Here is a 19,706-nt window from a genome sequence, read left to right on the forward strand (position 1 = left end):
CTGATGACCAGGTGCATGGGAGGTACAGGTTTCCACCACACATTATACTGGACCTGGTGAGTGAGTGGGAGGATGACCTCAGATCACCCACCCTGTGCTCCCAAGCACTCAGCCCCCTGGAGAAGGTCCTCAATGTACTGCACTTCTTAGCCACTGGATCATTTCAGCGGACAAGTGCCATTGTGGGTGGTGTATCACAGGCCACCCAGTCACGCTGCCTACACCATGTCTTGAACATCATCACTGCACGCCCATCAGTCCGCAGGCACATATACCTGCCCAGAACACCTGCAGAAAGGCATGCTGCCGCCCTGGATTTTTACGCTGTGGCACGATTCCCCAAAGTGCTAGGTGCCATCGACTGCACCCATGTGGCTCTACGTCCCCTCAGGGCATTTGAGCACATCTATAGGAACCGCAAGCACTGGCATTCCATCAACGTGCAGGTAGTATGTAATGCCAAGGGAATCATCACCTCAGTATATGCCAACTATCCCGGGTCAACCCACGACAGCTTCATTTACCGAATGTCCACCCTAAGCCGGGACCTAGAAGCTGGGCGGCATGGCGATACATGGCTGCTTGGTGAGTATGAATGCCACTGCACATGCATGCATGTCAGATACTGAGCAAGGTCACAACCCCACCAATGATACCAATCACCACCTCCACAGGGGACAGTGCCCACCCTCTCAGCCCCCACATGATGATGCCAATTCGGAACCCACCACGCCACCCCAGGTAAGATATAACACAGCCCACATTACAACCCGGGGCATAGTGGAGCGCACATTCGGAGTGCTAAAGTCACGCTTTCGCTCCCTTGACCGTTCTGGCAGGCAGCTGTTGTACGCTCCCCCAGTAGTGTGCAGGATCATAGTGGCAGCATGTGTCGTGCACAACGTTGCAACACGCCGGGGCCTGGCCGTGGACATGGTGGTGGTCCCACATCCCCAACCACATGCACAGCCTATGCGCATGGGAGGGGAAAGGGCACGGGGGGAGGCAGCCCGTACACAGCTAGTGGCTAATTACTTCACATAGAAATCACAACCCTGTGGAGTGCACACTGCCCTTGCACATTCCATCTGACAATCAATGATGACTCAACCTGACACTGATCCTGAATGTCTGGAGAATGAACCGTGAAAACCATATCAGCCTGAGATTGTTCACCTGGAAGTGTCACAATGTGTGCATCCCTACCCACACAGACACCACCAATGCAGTTTTGTGAAGTAACACATTCAAGCAGCTAAAATGAATACCCACTTGCAAAATGCAACAAGAGGACAGTGCCATGTCAGCCAACCCATCCCCAGCACCGCCACACGACACACCGTGCCATGTCATGCTATTTGCAGGTAAACAAAGTAATCCCCACAACATGACACTAGTGTCACAATGTAGAGTGTCCCTAATTGAAACTTGCAACACCTGAAATGCTCACAGTAATGCAGGACCAACAACAAACTTGAGCAGGTACTACCATTAACATGACATCACAAATGTTATATATTAGTAGTCTCACCACCTGGAAATGCCTGCACTCCCACCACTACCAACTGTGCAGTGTTGGCGCCATGTAGAGTTGTAGGTGCACTGCTGCCAACATGGACCCCATCTCCAGACTAGAGGGCCTTGTGTAGACATGAGGAAGGGACCTGCAAATTGGGAGGTAGACACAGATGATGAGCTACACATCAATGCAACATGCAGTGTACAACACAACAGCAATATGCACTAGGAATGTATACACAGTATTGACTAGACTACCCACACATGTAGTGGGAGTCCAATGTCACCATGTACGTCAATGTCACTTGGGCACACCCTTTGCAAGCCCATGGAAACGGGAAGCAGGAGGGGTGTGTGTGACTCAAACCCAAGCATCTGAACCAAATACATGACAAGCCTGCATGTGCCCAGCCACAATGCTGCGTATGCCGACAGGAACCACGGAAGCCAACAAATTGTCCCAAAAAAATTGGGAAAAATTATTTAGAAATTAAAAATAAAAATAAACATAAAAATAAAAATCAAAAATTAAAAAAAAAAAAAAATCAAAAATAAAAATAAAAATTAAAAATGGCCATTGATGGGCCCGGGGGGGGGGTTTGGGAGGCCACCCAGGAGGTCCGAGGACAGGGTGCACACCAAAACCCACCTGTGTGGGTCCTGGGAAAAAAAAACACCTCCATGGGCTCATGGCCCACACGGGTACTCTATTGTGGGAGTATCACTGCTGTCGCTATTATCACCCTGTGCAGCTGAATCCGGAGGTGGTTGCACTATGGGAGGCAGCCCACGCAAGGCCCTAATCTGCTCCTCCATGGCTGCAAGCATGCGGGTGTGGTAGTTCTGGTTCTGGAGGATGAGTGTGCGGAGGTCCCCATGCAACAACTCACGGGATGCCCGGACCTCCGCCCTCTTTGCCTGCATCTCAGCTGAGAGCGTACGGGTGAGACGCTCCAGCTGCTGTTCTGTCCTTTGGTGTGTTGAAGCCTCAAGCTCAACAAGAGTCGTCCTGAGGTGAAGGAGCTCCTGCCTCAGGGCTTCCCTGTGGGCCTGGGACTCAATGGAGATGGCCTCCTGCAGAGTCGCCAGTGCCGCCCGCCTGTCCCTGTTGGACCCCAACATGTCCTCCCTGTGTGACTGGCAGATGGAGTCGGTTGCCTGCTCTAGTCACTCCATCAGCCTTTCAGGGGGGACAATGGAAGTGGCCACCCTATCCATGGCCTGAGCCATCATCTCGGATGATGCTGCCTGTTGTGTTGCCATACAGTAAATGGATTGCTCCCATGCGGTGCTGCCAGGTGGCGTACGGCCACCACGTCGGCGGGCACCAAACCTGTCTGGGGCAAGGCGAACTGCGCCTTGCTGTGCCGGCACTGCCTGAGGCTGCAGGACTGCATTCCCCCTCTGATCTGCTGGCCCAGGAACAGGTTCAGATGTCGCGGAATCTGACCCTGCATCCGTAACCACCAAAGGCGTAGCTGCCAACACTGACATCCCCATTGAGGGTTCTGACCCTGGTGCAGGTGGGTGGGACAGAACAGAATCCCTCCCTGGAACACTCACCTGCGACGGCACGTAGGTCTCATCCGAATCAACACCTGAGTACAGCTCGGGGGAGGTGCAGCCAGAGACACCCCTTGAGAGCACGACCTGCAGCACTTGTGGGTTCTCACCCGCCACCACACCACGTCCCTCACTGGTGGTTGGTCGGCCCTCGGACCCCTCCTGGGTCTGCACCATCTCCACAACCCCAGCAGTATCAGGTGCGTCTTCCCCTGCAAAGACATAAAAACAAAGAAATGGAAACAGGCATTAGCACCATGGCACACAATGAGGGCTGAGAAGCAAGAGAACCAGTACTTGATTGACACATGTCCCACATGACTAAAACCCTCCCATGCATGCACCCTCACTGCATATGAAGGGCACGCAAATGGCACACACTGATGACACCAAGATGGAAGATGAACACATTTTCTGCATGCTGCCTGGCAGTGGCATCACACATTGGCCTGTGATTGCCAGGTGAAACACACATGCCATCACACAGATGGCATGTACCATTGCTATTGAGTGAAGATGGAGAGGAGGGCAGCACCTATTCATTCAGTCCAGTTCCCGCATGTAATAACTTTTCTAATTCTAACAGGTCAGATTTTTCACCTGGAGCTGCCAGTCTGATATGGTCCAATTGCACAGGGACATGTGTGAACAAATGATATCCCGGTAACAAAGTCACTCCACTTTACCATAGCCATGTCAGACATGTGACTAGTGGACTGCAACATGCCTAGTAAAGGTGGTGGAATGCAAACAATCTGACTGAATGAACAGTGAAAAATAAGCAACAATGTTGTGGCAAGGTGACACTTCAAGGGCAACTGGCGTGCAGTTGGGCTAGATGTCTACTGTTGGCAGAAGGGATACTGCTATGGCCAAATGCAGCTGTGCAGGATGTATTGCATGAAGCACATGGCTGACCCATACGACTCAGGCGCACACACTCTCACCTGACACACAAACAGAAGCCCTCACACACACACCATGCACATGGATGACACAAACATGCATGTGCACTCAGCGGACAATGCCTCGTAATCAGCCAGATCTCCCACGCCTTGGATCTGTTCCTCCGTGACGTAGGTCCCAGCGACTGACTCATGTGGAGTGAGTTCCATGTCTGCTACTGGAGACCCACCTCCAGTCACTAGAGTTGCGGCATGACTTGAGGCCAGTTTACTCTTTGCCCTGCGCTTTAGGTCATTCCAGCGCTTATAGCAATCATTGGCTTTGCGCCTCACGATTCCAAGGGCACTTACGATGTCCGCAACGGTCTGCCAGTGTGCCTGGCGTTATGCAGGTGTGGTCTTGGTTCCTGCAACAATGACCATCTCGTTGTCATGTGCAGACACATACTCGACAAGTGCATTCAGTTCGTCATCCGTGAAGCTGGGCTTCCTCGACGGGCCGGACTGTGTAGCCGTGTCTGGGGCATCAGCCTGTGCCGGACGAGCACTCTTCCTCTTCCGCTTGGAAGGTGGTGGTGATCCTGAGTGTCCTGCGCCGCTCTGGACACTAGGGGCAGGAGCCCTGGTGGACTCTGTATCAGGAGTGTGGGATTGCACACTCAGCATGGGAGTTGGTGCAGGCATTGGCTCTAGTGTGATGGTGTCAGGGGGAATGTCAGCAGCATGGACTAGGACCGACACTGTCCTGGCTGGGTGTGTGAGGGCTGGGGTGGATGGAGCCGCAGCTGCCCCTGCAGCCTCTCCACCCTGCCTACTTGGTGCAGCAGATGACCTTGCTGCCCCAGATGCATGTGGCATGGTGACATCAACGTGCACCAGCGCACGTGTCATAGGCCTGCTGACCTGGAAGTCAGCCATGGAGTCAGCCAGGTCTGGTGCCACAATGGGCTGGTCCAACGAGGGCTGAGCATGGATGGTGTCAGCCACATCAGCCTCAACGGGAGGGGGGGGGATTATGGGTGCCCTTGACTGGTCCTCCACACATGGGGGGACAGCCTCACCCTGCAAGTAACGACCACGTCCCCTACCGGATCCACCACGGCCACCACTTGTGGCTCTTCCACCTTTGCCACCCTTACGGAATCCTCGCCTCCCAGCCATGGCACTGATGTAAATGTGCGTATGGGAGTGGCTGTAAACTATTGTCCTGGGCAATTGGGGGTCAAAGGGGTTGGGTACCAGATGGTAATTGTACCCTAGTGCTCTTGCAAGGCTGATTGTAACCCCTGGGGAAAGATGACGGGTCACGCTACGCACAGGAGCCCCAAAAAAGGGAGATGACGTGCACGCAACCCCTCCTAGACCACGTGTGCAGAAAGAAAAACCTGCACTACGCTGTGGCACCCAGTAACACAAGAATGAACGTATGCGTGTCACACACAGCCTAGAATGACCTCTGAAGGGGTAGGCTACACACGGGGCAAGCACAGATGTTAGATACGTGCGTGACTCACCGTCTGCCAGGTAAAAGAGCGTGAAAAAGGAGCGCGTTTGGTTGGCAACACCCCCGCCAAAAGAAGATTTGTACGCTGTCTGAGGAGACAGGACAACAGTAGAAGGGAACACTGCTTGAGGGAACAGGCCCAGGTAAACCAGTAAAAGAGAAAAAAGAGAAAAAGCTGTCAGAGGTAACAGGGAATACGAACTTGAAACGCTGTGAAGTAAATCGCGTGTGAAACGACAAGAAGTACAGAATTCACCCACTCGCTCTCCACGAAAAGCACGTACAAGGAAATGGTGTTCTACACGTACCTTTTATACAGGCCCACACGTCCAGCGTCACTTACGCGGCGTGTACGCGCTAGGGCCATTTCCACCAATTACATGCTTTGTCACTTATGCGTGTAGGGCCATTTCCACCAATTACACGCTTTGTCACTTCTGCGTGTAGGGCCATTTCCACCAATCACACGCGATGAGACTCTGACGTGCTGTCCAATTACACGCGATGACACTCTGACGTGCAGTCTTTCCACGTGTGCTCTGTCATCACGTGCTGTGTGGGAAACACCCGTGCGGGTCATGTCACAGACGCGCTTACGTGCTGAGGGCCTTTGGTCCAATAGAATCGCGTATGCGTGCTGACGCGCTTACGGGCTAAGGGCCTTTCCTCGATTTTCACGCTGACGTGCAGGATTTTCACGTGCCAAATCACTCCGTACCAAGCTGGCCACGCGTAAGTACACGGAAGACCACGCTCCTGCCCAGAAGGCCGAACTACTGCCCCCCAGAGCCCCGAGCACGCTCCCACCTGCCATCTGCTGCTGCCTGACTGCCTGCTGCCCACGTGCACTGCCATTTGCTGCCTGCACATCAGCCAGGGGTGCTGTTGCTGTGACCACCCCTGCTGGAACCGAAGACTCCCGACTGGAATTCCATCGCTCCACAGCCCAGCCCCAGGACCCAGTTGCCCACCCACTCCTGCCTCTGGGGTTGTCATGTCGGGGCAAACACCATCTGTGACCACTGACAACCCCCGGCCAGAGAGGCAGAGGGGCACCAGCTTCAGTGCCACCGAAGTTGGTGTCCTGGTGGAGCAAGTCCTGGGGCAGTATGATGCCCTCTTCGGAAGTTCCCGCGCCGACAAGGAAGGACGGACTCGGATCTGGACTGACATCGTGACTGCCATCAACGCGGAGGGGGTGGCAGTCCGGGACTTACAACATGTCAGGAAGCGCTGGGAGGACTTCAGGTCCAGGACCCTGAACAAGGCCCGGCGCCTCTTGAAGGCAGCGGATGCCAAGGGGCGCCGGGGCCACTTGTCGGAAGAACAGATGGGTGTCCTGGAACGCATATCCCCAGCGCTCCACGTCCAGGTCCTAGAGAAGCAGACCCGTCTGGAGTCGAGCTGTGAGTGTACATGCATCCTGATTGTGAGCAGTGCGTGTGGTGATTATTCGGTATTGTGCAGGTTGCACATCTGTTTGTATGGGGTCGAGTATGGGTGGGGGTGTACAGGGCCATGGGGCTGACACATGCGAGGGCTGTAATGTGTGAGACATGGATGGTGCTTGTGTGTGTAGGCTTGCATGGCAAATGCAGTTGTGCGTGCACACATGTTTGGATGAATGTGTATGTAAGTAGACATGTCCGTGATGTCACGCATGTATGTTGTTTTCGGCTGCATGTATGAGCACTGTGTACATGTGCATGTGTGTGTATTTGACAAGGGTGCAACAGTGATGCAACATAGATGCATGTGACAGCGGTATGTGGAAGCCTGATTGGCAGATGTGACATGGATGCCCGTCTGAACAGTGCGACACTTGGCAGAGGTGTACACATGCATGCAAGTGTGGTGGTGTGTGTACATGTGTGGTGCACTTCCTGTGTTGCATGTGATGTCTGGCTCCCCTTTGGCTGCTGATGCTGTTGTATGTGCAGGGATGGTGCTGGCAGTTGTGATATGGCTGTGGTATGGCTCATGTGTGCGAGTTGCAATGACATGTGTGTTGGGGATTGTGATGACATGTCTGAGGTTTGCCAATGCCACTCATGTGCAACTGTCATGTGTGTATGTGTCCATTGTACAGTGCCCTGATGTCTGTGTTTTGTTTCTCCCTGTCTGCAGCGTCAACTGATGAAGAGGGCGGAGAAGGTGCTGTGGAGCACAGCGGCGGGGATCCGACCGCCAGCCGGAGACGCAAGGCCCGGCTCCCCTCCCGTGTTGTCATCTCGTCGGGGAGTGAGGAGTCCGGTGCCGCGTCCCAGGCCGCAGCTGCCGGGGGGAGGTCCAAGAGGCGGAGGATGCAGTTGGACTCCTCGGCAGCAGAAGGGGCAGCTGGGACCCCACAGGGCCCAACAGTGGAAGATGGCACGGAGTCATCCAGGTTGGTGGGGGGTTTGGTGGAGGAGGAGGCCGTGCAAGCACCAGAGACGGGGTCTGGAGGTGGGGATCCCACTGGTGCTAGTGGTGCAGTGCAGGACCAGGGACAGGAGGCAGCACAGGCTGCCGCAGAGGTGCCTGTGTGCAATCCTGCCCCGATCCTGTCCCTGCATCATCTTGCACCAGCAGGGATGCCTACGTCCAGACCCGTTTTCAGGCAGGGGATGAGCTGACGTCAACTGGCCTTCCTCTGCCTGCGGACGTGGCCATCCAGGTCTGGGTTGAGCCTGTCCTGGCTGGTGTGGCGTTGCGTCAACGGGCCATGCGAGGTGACCTGCAGTCTTTTCATGGAGAGACTGCACGTCATCTCGAATGGCTCGTTGACCACGTGAGCCTGCTGGGACAGGTCACCCAGGCCGGATTCCTCCGTCTGATGGGGCTTGCTCCGACCCCCTCCTCAACTGGACCCCCTACGCGCCAGTCGTCCTCTGTGCCATCTTCCCACCTATCAGTCACCTGGGTGCCCTGTGGAGCTGCCTCTGACGGTGCGGCCAGGCTGGTGGGGGAGGCATCCCTGCCACAGTCGGGAGTCAGAGGTCCAGCAGGGGTGGCCACATCAACAACTGCACCCCAGCCGGCGGAGGATGTGCAGGCAGCAGGAGGCAGTGCACGGGCAGAGGCAGAGCAGCAGCAGCAACATGGTGGGAGACATGAAGGCTCGGGGCTTTCGACATCGGAGGGGCAGGCATCGGCCGGAGGGCAGGGGGACCCAGGACAGAGAGTGTCTTCCGTGTGGCAGCGGTTGGGCCACGCCATAGGTGCGGAGCGGCGGCGGGCGGAAGAGGCGCGGCTCACAATGGTCAGGGCGGAGAACTCCATGCGGAGGGCCCTGAGGCGGGCCGAGTGCCTCGAGGCAATCCGCAGGGGGTTGGAGGAGGACACAGCGTCGTCCCTGCGGACCCTCGGGCCATGGAACTGGACCGCCTCTGGGACATCGAACAGGAGTTCGATTATGCCCTGGCCCGGGACACCACGGAGTGAGCCGCTGGACTTGCCCGCCACCTTTGTATATAGTTCTTTAGTTTTAGGTTTCCTTTGTTTCTTATTATGATTTGGAGTCGACGGACACTGCTCCACTTTTTGTATATAGTTGATTTTTAGTTAGGATTTTTTAGTAGGTTTCCTTTGTTCAGTTGGGCTCATGGACCCTTGGTAGTTTTTTACATAGTTCTTTATTGCATGGTGATTTTTTTACATTTGACTTTGGACGACATTTTTTGGATTCTGATCTGCAGTTTTTTTTTTTAATACGGACATGCAGCTTATTTTTTCTCATTCCCATTGTAGTTTGTTTCCTTTCTTTAGCATTCTTTATTTTTTTCAATACAATTTTGTTTTCATACTTCACTGTGTGGTATCATCTCATTGGTTTCATGCATGTCATGTTGGGTGTTTTCCCATTCAATTGCAACCATTGTGTGTGACGGACATGGGTTCATTAGCTTCATGAACATTGGGGGTGTAACATGTGATTTCCATTTCCATGTGGGTGAATGGGTTACTTGGTAGGGCTTTTTGGCTGTGGAGGCTGACCATTACGCACATGATTGGGGATTGTGAGGACCTGGTGGAGGGTGCCCCTGGTGGCTGGGGGGTGGGGGTGGTGGGAGACATGGGTGGGGGCCTGGTGGGGGCTGCCCATGGTGGCAGGGGGGTGGGGGTGGTGGGAGACATGAGTGGGGGCCTGGTGGAGGCTGCCCCTGCACTGCTGGGGGGTGGGGGTGGTGGGAGACATTAGTGGGGGCCTGGTGGGGGCTGCCCATGGTGGCAGGGGGCTGGGGGTGGTGGGAGACATGAGTGGGGGCCTGGTGGAGGGTGCCCCTGCACTGCTGGGGGGTGGGGGTGGTGGGAGACATGAGTGGGGGCCTGGTGGGGGCTGCCCATGGTGGCAGGGGGGTGGGGGTGGTGGGAGACATGAGTGGGGGCCTGGTGGGGGCTGCCCATGGTGGCAGGGGGGTGGGGGTGGTGGGAGACATGGGTGGGGCCTGGTGGAGGCTGCCCCTGCACTGCTGGGGGGTGGGGGGGTGGGAGACATGAGTGGGGGCCTGGTGGAGGGTGACCCTGGATGCTGGGGGGTGGGGGTGCAGGGGGACATGAGTGGGGGCCTGGTGGAGGCTGCCCCTGCACTGCTGGGGGGTGGGGGTCGTGGGAGACATGAGTGGGGGCCTGGTGGAGGCTGCCCCTGCACTGCTGGGGGGTGGGGGTGGTGGGAGACATGAGTGGGGGCCTGGTGGAGGGTGACCCTGGATGCTGGGGGGTGGGGGTGCAGGGGGACATGAGTGGGGGCCTGGTGGAGGGTGCCCCTGCACTGCTGGGGGGTCGGGGTGGTGGGAGACATGGGTGGGGGCCTGGTGGAGGCTGCCCCTGCACTGCTGGGGGGTGGGGGTGGTGGGAGACATGAGTGGGGGCCTGGTGGAGGGTGACCCTGGATGCTGGCGGGTGGGGGTGCAGGGGGACATGAGTGGGGGCCTGGTGGAGGGTGCCCCTGCACTGCTGGGGGGTGGGGGTGGTGGGAGACATGGGTGGGGGCCTGGTGGAGGCTGCCCATGGTGGCAGGGGGGTGGGGGTGCAGGGGGACATGAGTGGGGGCCTGGTGGAGGGTGCCCCTGCACTGCTGGGGGGTGGGGGTGGTGGGAGACATGAGTGGGGGCCTGGTGGAGGGTGCCCCTGCACTGCTGGGGGTGGGGGTGGTGGGAGACATGAGTGGGGGCCTGGTGGAGGTTGCCCCTGCACTGCTGGGGGGTGGGGGTGGTGGGAGACATGAGTGGGGGCCTGGTGGAGGCTGCCCCTGCACTGCTGGGGGGTGGGGGTGGTGGGAGACATGAGTGGGGGCCTGGTGGGGGCTGTCCATGGTGGCAGGTGGGTGGGGGTGGTGGGAGACATGAGTGGGGGCCTGGTGGAGGGTGCCCCTGCACTGCTGGGGGGTGGGGGTGGTGGGAGACATGAGTGGGGGCCTGGTGGGGGCTGCCCATGGTGGCAGGGGGGTGGGGGTGGTGGGAGACATGAGTGGGGGCCTGGTGGGGGCTGCCCATGGTGGCAGGGGTGTGGGGGTGGTGGGAGACATGGGTGGGGGCCTGGTGGAGGCTGCCCCTGCACTGCTGGGGGGTGGGGGTGGTGGGAGACATGAGTGGGGGCCTGGTGGAGGGTGACCCTGGATGCTGGGGGGTGGGGGTGCAGGGGGACATGAGTGGGGGCCTGGTGGGGGCTGCCCCTGCACTGCTGGGGGGTGGGAGTCGTGGGAGACATGAGTGGGGGCCTGGTGGAGGCTGCCCCTGCACTGCTGGGGGGTGGGGGTGGTGGGAGACATGAGTGGGGGCCTGGTGGAGGGTGACCCTGGATGCTGGGGGGTGGGGGTGCAGGGGGACATGAGTGGGGGCCTGGTGGAGGGTGCCCCTGCACTGCTGGGGGGTGGGGGTGGTGGGAGACATGGGTGGGGGCCTGGTGGAGGCTGCCCCTGCACTGCTGGGGGGTAGGGGTGGTGGGAGACATGAGTGGGGGCCTGGTGGAGGGTGACCCTGCACTGCTGGGGGGTGGGGGTGGTGGGAGACATGAGTGGGGGCCTGGTGGGGGCTGTCCATGGTGGCAGGTGGGTGGGGGTGGTGGGAGACATGAGTGGGGGCCTGGTGGAGGGTGCCCCTGCACTGCTGCGGGGTGGGGGTGGTGGGAGACATGAGTGGGGGCCTGGTGGGGGCTGCCCATGGTGGCAGGGGTGTGGGGGTGGTGGGAGACATGGGTGGGGGCCTGGTGGAGGCTGCCCCTGCACTGCTGGGGGGTGGGGGGTGGGAGACATGAGTGGGGGCCTGGTGGAGGGTGACCCTGGATGCTGGGGGGTGGGGGTGCAGGGGGACATGAGTGGGGGCCTGGTGGAGGCTGCCCCTGCACTGCTGGGGGGTGGGGGTCGTGGGAGACATGAGTGGGGGCCTGGTGGAGGCTGCCCCTGCACTGCTGGGGGGTGGGGGTGGTGGGAGACATGAGTGGGGGCCTGGTGGAGGGTGACCCTGGATGCTGGGGGGTGGGGGTGCAGGGGGACATGAGTGGGGGCCTGGTGGAGGGTGCCCCTGCACTGCTGGGGGGTGGGGGTGGTGGGAGACATGGGTGGGGGCCTGGTGGAGGCTGCCCCTGCACTGCTGGGGGGTGGGGGTGGTGGGAGACATGAGTGGGGGCCTGGTGGAGGGTGACCCTGGATGCTGGGGGGTGGGGGTGCAGGGGGACATGAGTGGGGGCCTGGTGGAGGGTGCCCCTGCACTGCTGGGGGGTGGGGGTGGTGGGAGACATGGGTGGGGGCCTGGTGGAGGCTGCCCATGGTGGCAGGGGGGTGGGGGTGCAGGGGGACATGAGTGGGGGCCTGGTGGAGGGTGCCCCTGCACTGCTGGGGGGTGGGGGTGGTGGGAGACATTAGTGGGGGCCTGGTGGAGGGTGCCCCTGCACTGCTGGGGGGTGGGGGTGGTGGGAGACATGAGTGGGGGCCTGGTGGAGGTTGCCCCTGCACTGCTGGGGGGTGGGGGTGGTTGGAGACATGAGTGGGGGCTTGGTGGAGGCTGCCCCTGCACTGCTGGGGGGTGGGGGTGGTGGGAGACATGAGTGGGGGCCTGGTGGGGGCTGCCCATGGTGGCAGGGGGGTGGGGGTGGTGGGAGACATGAGTGGGGGCCTGGTGGAGGGTGCCCCTGGTGGCTGGGGGTGGGGGTGGTGGGAGACATGAGTGGGGGCCTGGTGGAGGCTGCCCCTGGTGGCTGGGGCGTGGGGGTGGTGGGAGACATGAGTGGGGGCCTGGTGGAGGCTGCCCCTGCACTGCTGGGGGGTGGGGGTGGTGGGAGACATGAGTGGGGGCCTGGTGGGGGCTGCCCATGGTGGCAGGGGGGTGGGGGTGGTGGGAGACATGAGTGGGGGCCTGGTGGGGGCTGCCCATGGTGGCAGGGGTGTGGGGGTGGTGGGAGACATGGGTGGGGGCCTGGTGGAGGCTGCCCCTGCACTGCTGGGGGGTGGGGGGGTGGGAGACATGAGTGGGGGCCTGGTGGAGGGTGACCCTGGATGCTGGGGGGTGGGGGTGCAGGGGGACATGAGTGGGGGCCTGGTGGAGGCTGCCCCTGCACTGCTGGGGGGTGGGGGTCGTGGGAGACATGAGTGGGGGCCTGGTGGGGGCTGTCCATGGTGGCAGGTGGGTGGGGGTGGTGGGAGACATGAGTGGGGGCCTGGTGGAGGGTGCCCCTGCACTGCTGGGGGGTGGGGGTGGTGGGAGACATGAGTGGGGGCCTGGTGGGGGCTGCCCATGGTGGCAGGGGGGTGAGGGTGGTGGGAGACATGAGTGGGGGCCTGGTGGGGGCTGCCCATGGTGGCAGGGGTGTGGGGGTGGTGGGAGACATGGGTGGGGGCCTGGTGGAGGCTGCCCCTGCACTGCTGGGGGGTGGGGGGGTGGGAGACATGAGTGGGGGCCTGGTGGAGGGTGACCCTGGATGCTGGGGGGTGGGGGTGCAGGGGGACATGAGTGGGGGCCTGGTGGAGGCTGCCCCTGCACTGCTGGGGGGTGGGGGTCGTGGGAGACATGAGTGGGGGCCTGGTGGAGGCTGCCCCTGCACTGCTGGGGGGTGGGGGTGGTGGGAGACATGAGTGGGGGCCTGGTGGAGGGTGACCCTGGATGCTGGGGGGTGGGGGTGCAGGGGGACATGAGTGGGGGCCTGGTGGAGGGTGCCCCTGCACTGCTGGGGGGTGGGGGTGGTGGGAGAATGGGTGGGGGCCTGGTGGAGGCTGCCCATGGTGGCAGGGGGGTGGGGGTGCAGGGGGACATGAGTGGGGGCCTGGTGGAGGGTGCCCCTGCACTGCTGGGGGGTGGGGGTGGTGGGAGACATGAGTGGGGGCCTGGTGGAGGGTGCCCCTGCACTGCTGGGGGGTGGGGGTGGTGGGAGACATGAGTGGGGGCCTGGTGGAGGTTGCCCCTGCACTGCTGGGGGGTGGGGGTGGTGGGAGACATGAGTGGGGGCCTGGTGGAGGCTGCCCCTGCACTGCTGGGGGGTGGGGGTGGTGGGAGACATGAGTGGGGGCCTGGTGGGGGCTGTCCATGGTGGCAGGTGGGTGGGGGTGGTGGGAGACATGAGTGGGGGCCTGGTGGAGGGTGCCCCTGCACTGCTGGGGGGTGGGGGTGGTGGGAGACATGAGTGGGGGCCTGGTGGGGGCTGCCCATGGTGGCAGGGGGGTGGGGGTGGTGGGAGACATGAGTGGGGGCCTGGTGGGGGCTGCCCATGGTGGCAGGGGTGTGGGGGTGGTGGGAGACATGGGTGGGGGCCTGGTGGAGGCTGCCCCTGCACTGCTGGGAGGTGGTGGGGGGTGGGAGACATGAGTGGGGGCCTGGTGGAGGGTGACCCTGGATGCTGGGGGGTGGGGGTGCAGGGGGACATGAGTGGGGGCCTGGTGGAGGCTGCCCCTGCACTGCTGGGGGGTGGGGGTCGTGGGAGACATGAGTGGGGGCCTGGTGGAGGCTGCCCCTGCACTGCTGGGGGGTGGGGGTGGTGGGAGACATGAGTGGGGGCCTGGTGGAGGGTGACCCTGGATTCTGGGGGGTGGGGGTGCAGGGAGACATGAGTGGGGGCCTGGTGGAGGGTGCCCCTGCACTGCTGGGGGGTGGGGGTGGTGGGAGACATGGGTGGGGGCCTGGTGGAAGCTGCCCCTGCACTGCTGGGGGGTGGGAGTGGTGGGAGACATGAGTGGGGGAATGGTGGAGGGTGACCCTGGATGCTGGGGGGTGGGGGTGCAGGGGGACATGAGTGGGGGCCTGGTGGAGGGTGCCCCTGCACTGCTGGGGGGTGGGGGTGGTGGGAGACATGGGTGGGGGCCTGGTGGAGGCTGCCCATGGTGGCAGGGGGGTGGGGGTGCAGGGGGACATGAGTGGGGGCCTGGTGGAGGGTGCCCCTGCACTGCTGGGGGGTGGGGGTGGTGGGAGACATGAGTGGGGGCCTGGTGGAGGGTGCCCCTGCACTGCTGGGGCGTGGGGGTGGTGGGAGACATGAGTGGGGGCCTGGTGGAGGTTGCCCCTGCACTGCTGGGGGGTGGGGGTGGTGGGAGACATGAGTGGGGGCCTGGAGGAGGGTGCCCCTGCACTGCTGGGGGGTGGGGGTGGTGGGAGACATGGGTGGGGGCCTGGTGGAGGCTGCCCATGGTGGCAGGGGGGTGGTGGTGCAGGGGAACATGAGTGGGGGCCTGGTGGAGGCTGCCCCTGCACTGCTGGGGGGTGGGGGTGGTGGGAGACATGAGTGGGGGCCTGGTGGGGGCTGCCCATGGTGGCAGGGGGGTGGGGGTGGTGGGAGACATGAGTGGGGGCCTGGTGGAGGGTGCCCCTGGTGGCTGGGGGGGTGGGGGTGGTGGGAGACATGGGTGGGGGCCTGGTGGAGGCTGCCCCTGCACTGCTGGTGGGTGGGGGTGGTGGGAGACATGAGTGGGGGCCTGGTGGAGGGTGCCCCTGGTGGCTGGGGGGTGGGGGGTGGGAGACATGGGTGGGGGCCTGGTGGAGTGTGCCCCTGGTGGCTGGGGGGTGGGGGTGGTGGGTGACATGGGTGGGGGCCTGGTGGAGGCTGCCCCTGCACTGCTGGGGGGTGGGGGTGGTGGGAGCCATGAGTGGGGGCCTGGTGGAGGGTGCCCCTTGTGGCTGGGGGGTGGGGGTGTGGGAGACATGGGTGGGGGCCTGGTGGAGGGTGCCCCTGGTGGCTGGGGGGTGGGGGTGGTGGGTGACATGGGTGGGGGCCTGGTGGAGGCTGCCCCTGCACTGCTGGGGGGTGGGGGTGGTGGGAGACATGAGTGGGGGCCTGGTGGAGGGTGCCCCTGGTGGCTGGGGGGTGGGGGGTGGGAGACATGGGTGGGGGCCTGGTGGAGGCTGCCCCTGGTGGCTGGGGGGTGTGGGTGGTGGGAGACATGAGTGGGGGCCTGGTGGAGGCTGCCCCTGGACTGCTGGGGGGTGGGGGTGGTGGGAGACATGAGTGGGGGCCTGGTGGAGGCTGCCCCTGCACTGCTGGTGGGTGGGGGTGGTGGGAGACATGAGTGGGGGCCTGGTGGAGGGTGACCCTGGATGCTGGGGGGTGGGGGTGCAGGGGGACATGAGTGGGGGCCTGGTGGAGGCTGCCCCTGGTGGCTGGGGGGTGGGGGTGGTGGGAGACATGAGTGGGGGCCTGGTGGAGGGTGACCCTGGATGCTGGGGGGTGGGGGTGCAGGGGGACATGAGTGGGGGCCTGGTGGAGGCTGCCCATGGTGGTAGGGGGGTGGGGGTGGTGGGAGACATTAGTGGGGGCCTGGTGGATGGTGCCCCTGGTGGCTGGGGGGTGGGGGTGGTGGGAGACATGGGTGGGGGCCTGGTGGAGGCTGCCCCTGCACTGCTGGGGGGTGGGGGTGGTGGGAGACATGAGTGGGGGCCTGGTGGAGGGTGACCCTGGATGCTGGGGGGTGGGGGTGCAGGGGGACATGAGTGGGGGCCTGGTGGAGTGTGCCCCTGCACTGCTGGGGGCTGGGGGTGGTGGGAGACATGGGTGGGGGCCTGGTGGAGGCTGCCCCTGCACTGCTGGGGGGTGGGGGTGGTGGGAGACATGAGTGGGGGCCTGGTGGAGGGTGACCCTGGATGCTGGGGGGTGGGGGTGCAGGGGGACATGAGTGGGGGCCTGGTGGAGGGTGCCCCTGCACTGCTGGGGGGTGGGGGTGGTGGGAGACATGGGTGGGGGCCTGGTGGAGGCTGCCCATGGGGCAGGGGGGTGGGTGTGGTGGGAGACATGAGTGGGGACCTGGTGGAGGGTGCCCTTGCACTGCTGGGGGGTGGGGGTGGTGGGAGACATGAGTGGGGGCCTGGTGGGGGCTGCCCATGGTGGCAGGGGGGTGGGGGTGGTGGGAGACATGAGTGGGGGCCTGGTGGAGGGTGCCCCTGGTGGCTGGGGGGTGGGGGTGGTGGGAGACATGAGTGGGGGCCTGGTGGAGGCTGCCCCTGGTGGCTGGGGGGTGGGGGTGGTGGGAGACATGAGTGGGGGCCTGGTGGAGGCTGCCCCTGCACTGCTGGGGGGTGGGGGTGGTGGGAGACATGAGTGGGGGCCTGGTGGGGGCTGCCCATGGTGGCAGGGGGGTGGGGGTGGTGGGAGACATGAGTGGGGGCCTGGTGGGGGCTGCCCATGGTGGCAGGGGTGTGGGGGTGGTGGGAGACATGGGTGGGGGCCTGGTGGAGGCTGCCCCTGCACTGCTGGGGGGTGGGGGGGTGGGAGACATGAGTGGGGGCCTGGTGGAGGGTGACCCTGGATGCTGGGGGGTGGGGGTGCAGGGGGACATGAGTGGGGGCCTGGTGGAGGCTGCCCCTGCACTGCTGGGGGGTGGGGGTCGTGGGAGACATGAGTGGGGGCCTGGTGGAGGCTGCCCCTGCACTGCTGGGGGGTGGGGGTGGTGGGAGACATGAGTGGGGGCCTGGTGGAGGGTGACCCTGGATGCTGGGGGGTGGGGGTGCAGGGGGAAATGAGTGGGGGCCTGGTGGAGGGTGCCCCTGCACTGCTGGGGGGTGGGGGTGGTGGGAGACATGGGTGGGGGCCTGGTGGAGGCTGCCCCTGCACTGCTGGGGGGTGGGGGTGGTGGGAGACATGAGTGGGGGCCTGGTGGAGGGTGACCCTGGATGCTGGGGGGTGGGGGTGTAGGGGGACATGAGTGGGGGCCTGGTGGAGGGTGCCCCTGCACTGCTGGGGGGTGGGGGTGGTGGGAGACATGGGTGGGGGCCTGGTGGAGGCTGCCCATGGTGGCAGGGGGGTGGGGGTGCAGGGGGACATGAGTGGGGGCCTGGTGGAGGGTGCCCCTGCACTGCTGGGGGGTGGGGGTGGTGGGAGACATGAGTGGGGGCCTGGTGGAGGGTGCCCCTGCACTGCTGGGGCGTGGGGGTGGTGGGAGACATGAGTGGGGGCCTGGTGGAGGTTGCCCCTGCACTGCTGGGGGGTGGGGGTGGTGGGAGACATGAGTGGGGGCCTGGTGGAGGGTGCCCCTGCACTGCTGGGGGGTGGGGTGGTGGGAGACATGGGTGGGGGCCTGGTGGAGGCTGCCCATGGTGGCAGGGGGGTGGGGGTGCAGGGGAACATGAGTGGGGGCCTGGTGGAGGCTGCCCCTGCACTGCTGGGGGGTGGGGGTGGTGGGAGACATGAGTGGGGGCCTGGTGGGGGCTGCCCATGGTGGCAAGGGGGTGGGGGTGGTGGGAGACATGAGTGGGGGCCTGGTGGAGGGTGCCCCTGGTGGCTGGGGGGGTGGGGGTGGTGGGAGACATGGGTGGGGGCCTGGTGGAGGCTGCCCCTGCACTGCTGGTGGGTGGGGGTGGTGGGAGACATGAGTGGGGGCCTGGTGGAGGGTGCCCCTGGTGGCTGGGGGGTGGGGGGTGGGAGACATGGGTGGGGGCCTGGTGGAGGGTGCCCCTGGTGGCTGGGGGGTGGGGGTGGTGGGTGACATGGGTGGGGGCCTGGTGGAGGCTGCCCCTGCACTGCTGGGGGGTGGGGGTGGTGGGAGCCATGAGTGGGGGCCTGGTGGAGGGTTCCCCTGGTGGCTGGGGGGTGGGGGTGTGGGAGACATGGGTGGGGGCCTGGTGGAGGGTGCCCCTGGTGGCTGGGGGGTGGGGGTGGTGGGTGACATGGGTGGGGGCCTGGTGGAGGCTGCCCCTGCACTGCTGGGGGGTGGGGGTGGTGGGAGACATGAGTGGGGGCCTGGTGGAGGATGCCCCTGGTGGCTGGGGGGTGGGGGGGTGGGAGACATGGGTGGGGGCCTGGTGGAGGCTGCCCCTGGTGGCTGGGGGGTGGGGGTGGTGGGAGACATGAGTGGGGGCCTGGTGGAGGCTGCCCTTGCACTGCTGGGGGGTGGGGTGGTGGGAGACATGAGTGGGGGCCTGGTGGAGGCTGCCCCTGCACTGCTGGTGGGTGGGGGTGGTGGGAGACATGAGTGGGGGCCTGGTGGAGGGTGACCCTGGATGCTGGGGGGTGGGGGTGCAGGGGGAGATGAGTGGGGGCCTGGTGGAGGCTGCCCCTGGTGGCTGGGGGGTGGGGGTGGTGGGAGACATGAGTGGGGGCCTGCTGGAGGGTGACCCTGGATGTTGGGGGGTGGGGGTGCAGGGGGACATGAGTGGGGGCCTGGTGGAAGCTGCCCATGGTGGCAGGGGGGTGGGGGTGGTGGGAGACATTAGTGGGGGCCTGGTGGAGGCTGCCTTCGCACTGCTGGGGGGTGGGGGTGGTGGGAGACATGAGTGGGGGCCTGGTGGAGGGTGACCCTGGATGCTGGGGGGTGGGGGTGCAGGGGGACATGAGTGGGGGCCTGGTGGAGTGTGCCCCTGCACTGCTGGGGGCTGGGGGTGGTGGGAGACATGGGTGGGGGCCTGGTGGAGGCTGCCCCTGCACTGCTGGGGGGTGGGGGTGGTGGGAGACATGAGTGGGGGCCTGGTGGAGGGTGACCCTGGATGCTGGCGGGTGGGGGTGCAGGGGGACATGAGTGGGGGCCTGGTGGAGGGTGCCCCTGCACTGCTGGGGGGTGGGGGTGATGGGAGACATGGGTGGGGGCCTGGTGGAGGCTGCCCATGGGGCAGGGGGGTGGGGGTGGTGGGAGACATGAGTGGGGGCCTGGTGGAGGGTGCCCTTGCACTGCTGGGGGGTGGGGGTGGTGGGAGACATGAGTGGGGGCCTGGTGGGGGCTGCCCATGGTGGCAGGGGGGTGGGGGTGGTGGGAGACATGAGTGGGGGCCTGGTGGAGGGTGCCCCTGGTGGCTGAGGGTTGGGGGTGGTGGGAGACATGAGTGGGGGCCTGG

This window comes from Ambystoma mexicanum, chromosome 5p, assembly GCF_040938575.1.
Source record: "Ambystoma mexicanum isolate Mex_15411 chromosome 5p, UKY_AmexF1_1, whole genome shotgun sequence".
NCBI classification, from domain to species: Eukaryota; Metazoa; Chordata; class Amphibia; order Caudata; family Ambystomatidae; genus Ambystoma; species Ambystoma mexicanum.